Here is a 7,398-nt window from a genome sequence, read left to right as displayed (position 1 = left end):
TATCTCTACCTTCTGAGACTATAAGCTAAGTTTCCCTTTGCTCTGCAAAAAGATACTATCTTTCATCTTCCAAGACAGTTCACTTTACTAACACCCTTGAAAAGTTAAACCAGAACAATGATAGTCAGGTCCTATGCTTGCAAAACATGCAGGAATCTGAGAGACACCTGGAGAATTGTCTTCCAACAATATCGAGTTATTATAAAGTAACATTGAATAAGATAGTCTGTTATTGGCAGAAGAATAGCTAAATAAACCAAGAGAGAATCAAGAAACAAACCTATACATATAGTTACTTTACAGATATGCCACTGCAATGGCAGTGTACTCAGGAGAGAGAGCCTTTTCAATAAATTGCTTTGTGTTAATTAGATATCCATATGGGAAAATATGTATTCTTTTACACACACACACATCCACACATATTGACTTCCATTTTACACTGTACACACAAAAGCAATGCAAGATGGATTGTAGATTTAGATATGAAAGCTGTAAATAAAAACACTTCTAGGAAATAACAGAGAAGAATACTTTCATGAGTAGATTTTTAAATATCACTGAAGAAAGACAGATTTGGAAGGTGATGGTAGCTCATTTCCTTCCCCCTTTGGTTGTTTGACAGATACTTGGCTCAGTAGATCTAAGTTAACTCAAAGGCAGAAGAGTTTGATATTAGTCAATGGGTTTCATATTATCATCCTTTATAACAAAGTCACTTCCCAAACCAAGAAGGTTCTACTCTTATATAGTCCCATGTATTTTACCTTCTCCCCTGTTCCTATAAGTAGAGCATTACTGAGGCAGTCTTCCTCTCTCCTCAAATGTTGGCCAGTATGCGTGTAGTCCATTTATGCCCAGTGGAGTCTGTGAGATAGGATAACAAGAGATTCTGGACACTCTATTCCTTCTCTGCTTCTAAGATTTTCCCAGTAAGGTCCATCTCATCTGTACCTTTATGGTACTATGGTTTTATGTCTACACTCTTTTTTTAGGACAGCTGTTAGTCCTTAAGGGACATACTCCACTCTGCCTATGAAATTTTGGAAAAAACTTAACTGGCTTAGTCATTGGTGGATACTATTTCTAATTGTGAGGACAGATCACCCTCTGTTAGCCCTGAGTGAGTGGGCTGGCTGTTAGGTCAGCTTAGCCCTCCCTCCTTTAAATGACTGCTGAGAGGTCTGTTCCAAACCCCAAAAGAGTCATCTTGCCAGGGTAGGTATCAAGTAGCCACCTAGTCTGTTAGCCCAGTACCCTGCAAGCCTCACATATGTTTAACTCATTTGTTGAGGTCTTTTAAAAACGCAAGTTTAGGCAGCAGAATGGTCTCCCAATGACAAAAACAAACAAACAAAAACCCTGGAAGCCTTCATGCTTCATTCACATGTGGTGTGCTGTATGCCAAGAGCTGGAGCTGAGTTGGGGGCTGAAGTCTTCACAAGAAATAAAGTGGCCACAGTGTTCAATAGTTTGGATCAGATGATTCAACTCCAAAGAAACACTGCGAACATCAGACATATCTGTGTTTTGGCTCCTGTTGCCCTGACTGACTGTCTTATATCTAGTAATGGCAGTTGCCTGGCAAGCAGGAACTTGATATGCTGATTCTAAAATTCATATAGAAGAACAAAGGGCCAATAATAGTCAAGACATATCTGAGGAAGGGTAAAGGTATGTGGACTGCAGAGAAAATGAGCAGATGTGAGGTATCACTATGAAATCCACTTCCATCTCACTACGTTATGCAAGAGTCAGGCTGTCCAGGCTTAGATGCAGGTGGAGATCGCTGACCAGCTTGAGGTCAGTCCACACCTGCCCCTCATCTACCCAAGTAATGAGGACCACCTGGTTAATCTGATACACTCTCCAGGACATACTGATTTTGCCTCTGAAGTATAAACTGGTTGCATTTGTGATGGGTACATAACTGTGGTAAATGTGATGGAAGCAGTCTGTCTGCAGATATAAGAAGTTCTGTGACAAGTCTGGATCAAAAATATTCATCTAGGTTTAGTGATTAGTGAATGAGATTACTTGATAGTGGAACTGAAATTCACTCCACAAGAGGTTTATTCTCATCTTACGCATCTTTTAGAAGAGATTAACGCACTCACAGGAGCTCTTTTACTTCTAATGTCCCAGAAGGAGAGCAGAGAGAGAGATTAAATTGCAAGTGAATCCAAATTCTGAACAAGGAAGGCAAGAATATTACTGAAGCACTGGCTTAGAGGATATGGATACTTTTTAATGTTACTTTTCCCAGATTAAAGAAATATGGTTACCAGTGCATCGGATGGGTGAGACTTTGGAATTGAGCTCCTTAACAAAATCTAGTCAAAAGATTAGCATCAAAAAGGAAGTTTTTTCTGAAAACCTGTGAGAAGATTATTAGATGACTATAAAGAATAAGAAAATTAGGAGGATTGATCAGGCAAAAGGAATGAAATTTTTTATTTATAAAGTTGATCCTGGAAAATATATGTAGTTTATATGATGCTGTCTTGAAAAAGAACAAAGAAAAAATTAATAAAATAGTAAGTTCTTTAGGATAAAATATTGGAGCCCAGAAGGCAACTCATTTAGATACTAATGTTCAGAACAATGCCATTTACTGTCAGTGGCCACCATATCCCAAACTGTTCTTGCTATAGTGTGTCAGAAACATTATGGCTTGCTTAATATTATAGCCAAGAGAGTGGAGAAATTAATGGGCACAAGAGGACAAATGTTTGATTCTCTTCCACAAGAAACCCAGGCACTGAAATCAGCTTTTATGAGATGTAGAAGGGAAGACAATCCTCCAGTTATAATCTTTGTTTCCAACATATTTCCAGTTGGCACTGAGGTTTTCCCTCACAAGCCATGATCTTTCACTCAAGAAGAAATCTGACATGAGGATGTGAGACAAAGGCACATGGAGAAGCTGGCAGCAGTTCAGGGGCAGGTGTCTTTCTAGCCCACCCCAAATGGGAGTGCCCATGAAACAAATCCAAAGAGAGAAGAGTCAAGAGGTGATGGGCAAAAGATGGAGATTATGACGTCTAAACCTGTGTTTTAGGAGGGAAACAATCAAGTATGTTGTATTTCATATGGCTTGAAGAGGAAATAAAAGAAAGATGGCCCAAGGACGGTCAGCTTGAACTTTTGCAACAGGTACCATTACGTTTCTCAGTTCCAGCAGATGTCCTTCCCCAAGTCCTCACATGCCATTTTGTATTCTTAAGAACACAGATCTACTGATTAGAATGGAACTAGGAACTGGAAAATCTAGAAGGGCTATCTCTAAGAATAGGAGGCCTACAAGACTTTGTGGTGATTTCTGCAATACTGTGTAGCTTGCCATCCTGCCTACCATTTATTCCACTCAACTTTGTAGCCACCCTTATTGTCAGGGTTGCCATTGAATAAAGATCCCCCAAGTGAAATGCCCCACCTCATCAAAGAAATGAAGATGTTAAACCAAATGACCCCTTGGAATTTAATTCAGGAAATTGAGCTGAGGGCACATTTTAGTTACAACCAGAGAAATCCACATTCAATAATGCCTGATGACTTAAAAGAAAAAATTGTAACGATTCAAAATCAGTGTACCTGAACCCATTATTCTATTCAGGAAAACAATCATAAAACCTTCAAAAGTTGATATGGTAAATGAATAAATAGTCAATCAACAAAAAATTACAGTCATACACAGAACAAAAGAAAGCAAAATCCATGAAGGAATCCAGGTTGACTCTTGTGCTAATCACCAAAACAACTTTCAATAAATTTGTCATGCTCAGTGTGAAGAAGTCAGTCAGATTCTGGAAGAAAATAGTGATCTGGTTTGTTCTGTGGAGGAACTGACATCCTCAGTGAATCAGGGCAGAAATATTAATGATCCACCAGAAGATCTAAGAGGGAATTGTGAATTCAAGGGAAAACTAGAGCAACATCTAACAGGGAGAAAATGGAGGAACACTGTTGGCCAAATCTGGTTGTTTGTCCCAAGAAAATTTGGGTCCAACCTATTAGTCCATAACAGTGAAGCTTTTCAGAACTTGATATGACCAGGCCCAACTGATCAAGTTTCCAAATAAGGCAGTAAATACTGAGATTTGGACAACAGCATTGTGAGTATCTTCCAATCGCAGCCCCCTCTGGGCCCATCCTCTCATGGATGCCCTCTCATGGGCATCTGTTTTGTCTTAGAATACGAGCCTTAAGTAACTTCGAGCAACAAGGAGCAAGTGATAAGCAGAATCAAGAGCCAAGTGGTCTATTAAAGGAGAAACGGGGGGAAGATGAAACTTAATCTGGTCAAGATGAAAACCAAGATGGCTGCTCTGAGCCTTTTGAGAAGGGGACTGCTCAGAAAGGAGAAGTGTTACTGCCTGATTGCTGTGGACTCTTCTCAGGACAGCTAACTGCCACCATGAGAGAAGTGTGTGGAGATGTGCTACAAGTGAAACCTCAGTGCCTGCTGGCAGTTATGCACATATGTGGCATCATGCCCAGAGGTAATGTTCTTGGCTTAGTAAGTCTATACTATCCTGTCAAAGAGAAAAGTTTAAGTGTTTCAAGAAAAAGAAAAGATTAGGCAGACATATTTATCGTTAAGCCTCTGCTGCCCACGGCCAAAAGCTTTCTTCATGGATGAAATCAGGAAGAAGCCAACTCACAACTGGTATTCAGCCATTGGGAAATCATTCCAGCAACCTGTCCTGGGTGCCAACCACTGCGGAAAAGTACTTGCACTTTGGGGAAAAGGCTGATTCAGAGAACCAAACATGGAAGTACATGAACATAGTGATAAAGTAGAAAGGTTTTTGTCTGGAAAAGATTGTGGAGCGCATGGAAAAAGCAGAGAACCCTCAGCCAAAATAAGTAACTGATACCTGCAATACTGACTCATGGGCCAAACCTAGTCTCCACTGGTAGATATTCTACTTGGACCCTTATTGTAGACCATCAGGGGTTAACCAAAAGATGCTACAGTTGTTCCCACAATGCTTGACATCACAACAGTGACTGAACAGAGTGCTTCTATTTCCGACTTTTGTTCTACATATCACCCTGGATATGGATAATGCTTTCCTGGACATGGCTGACACTCCAGGAAGAACAAAAGAATCTACTTGGCTTTACTTGGAAGATAAAGAACACCATTTCGGGTGAGTAATACATCTATAACAAAAATAGGGTAACACTATGCATTCAAAAGAAAAGATGAAATTCAAAAAGACTGATAATACTACTTATTGACCAGCATATTGAATGACTAGAACTCTGTATAGAGTACAACCTTGCCAGATGTACAGAAAGGAAAGGACAAAGATATCCAGCTGTAGGTAGCTAACTGTGGTAGGCAGAATTCTAAGGAAGCTGTATGACTCCCCTCCCTCTGTATAATTCCCTTGCATTGAATGTAACCAGGACCTGTGAATATGATTCAGACCTGTGATAAAATTATGTCATAAGGTAAAGGGATTTTGCAGCTGTAAGTAAGGTGTCAAATCATTTGCATTTGAGGTAATCAAAAGGGAGACTGTCCTGTGTGGGCCTGACTTCATTAGTGAAAAGATATGAAAGAGATACTAGGACCTTTCTGAAGAGAGAGAGTCTCCCATTGGCTTTGAAGAAATAGGCTTCTATGTGTTCTATAGCTGCAAGGAGATGAAACCTGCCAACAACTATATCAGCTTGGAAGAGAACCCCCAGCCTCAGAAGGAAACCCAGCTCCAGCCTACATCTTGATTGCAACCTTGTGAGACTCTGAACAGTGGACCAAGATGAGCCATCCCCAGACGTCTGGGAGGTGATAAATATTTGTCTTAAGGAGCTAAATTTGTAATTTATTGTACAGCATACAAATCTAGTACAATAACTAAAGTTTGATGTGCTCACAACAATAGCACACTCTATAAGTTAAGTAATATTATTATTTCCATTTTATTAACAAAGAAACTTGAATCATAAAGAGGTCAGGTCCTATGCTAGTATGTGGTGGAGCTGAGATTGTTACCGTGTTATATTGCCACTCCTCTACTATACAACAAGTTTTCATATTCTAAATAGTTAAAATTTGTTATTTGATGCTATAAAGAAGGAAGAAAAGAAACATTATCTTCTTTTCTATGCTGAGAAATAGAAAATCTGGAATTAAAGCCAAATGATGTGCAGCACTATTAGGATAGGGAAATCTGCAAGAATGAAAGAGGACAATTTTCATCTTATTTTTCCGCTGTTTCTCTACCTCATCTAAAAAATAGTGAATCAATTCATTAATGTTATTAGCATATACTGGATCTGCATTTCCATACGTCTGCAGTTCTTTTACCAGTATAAATTCTAAGAAACTTGTGAAAATGAGGTCCGAAAAAAAGAGTTTACCAAGCTAAAGACTAAAATTTGGTAAATATAAATAAATAAGGAACAATATATCCAATTTAATCAATAATGCTGTTATGTATTATTTATTTTATAAGAGCTAACAATTCATTAGCTAAAATATTTATCATCTTTATAAAAGCAATGCTCTGTCAAAATATTGTGCCAATATTAGATACTCATATGATACTCATATATGATACTCATATATGATACTCATATATGATACTCATATATGATACTCATACATACTCATATGATCAAATGAAATGTCATTTATTGACAAGTAATAATGGCTTTATTAAACTATATTTGTTTCATGGAAACAAGATGAGTTCAGAAGAAAATCAATTTGTAAACATTATCCAACTTAATGAGTTCAATATGTACCTGTATCACACGCATAATTTAGAAAATAAATCCATTTCAAAACCAATTATAGATATACCTTGCTCATTGAAGGTAATCAAGAATGAGAAAATCACAATTTAAAATGGGAGGGGATTCCTAAAGAGTTAGAAGTAAATTATTATAATAATAGAGATTTCCCTACAAATTATGTCAAATTATAAGATTTCTGATAATTATACATGAAAAATTCTATGGGTTGAGAATACCTTGGGAAAGTTACATGGAAAAAATCCACCATATGATATATTCTCAAGGCTAATAGTTGTCAATACCTTTAAATTTAGTCACACATATTGGGGGGGGTCAGAGTAACCCCAGTTATTTTTCCCGGACAAATGGGTATAAGATGTTCTCCAAATGCAAAAGCCTTTGAAAATGCTGTGAGCTTGAGTTATAATTTGAAACACTCACTTTGCTCTTTGAAGGAATATCTGGATTAAATAGACATTTTAAAAATAGATGAAGAAGACAAAAACATTGTGAAGGGTGTTTAGTTTTCATAAGCAATATCTATAGGAAAGTTGGATGATGTTCAAAGAATGGACCAATTTAATATTACTTATTGTTCTCCTGAAAATTTATATTAAATTCAAATATGTTTTAAAATACTGAAGG

At 37.7% G+C, this 7,398-nt stretch overlaps 1 pseudogene; it reads left to right on the top strand.

The window, feature by feature from the left end:
- The first annotated feature begins 1,374 nt into the window (after positions 1-1,374).
- LOC101315970 (elongation factor-like GTPase 1) lies at positions 1,375-4,873 on the top strand (annotated as a pseudogene).
- The last annotated feature ends 2,525 nt before the right edge of the window (positions 4,874-7,398 follow it).

This window comes from Tursiops truncatus, chromosome 5, assembly GCF_011762595.2.
Source record: "Tursiops truncatus isolate mTurTru1 chromosome 5, mTurTru1.mat.Y, whole genome shotgun sequence".
NCBI classification, from domain to species: Eukaryota; Metazoa; Chordata; class Mammalia; order Artiodactyla; family Delphinidae; genus Tursiops; species Tursiops truncatus.
This window is presented reverse-complemented; position numbering and strand designations above follow the sequence as displayed.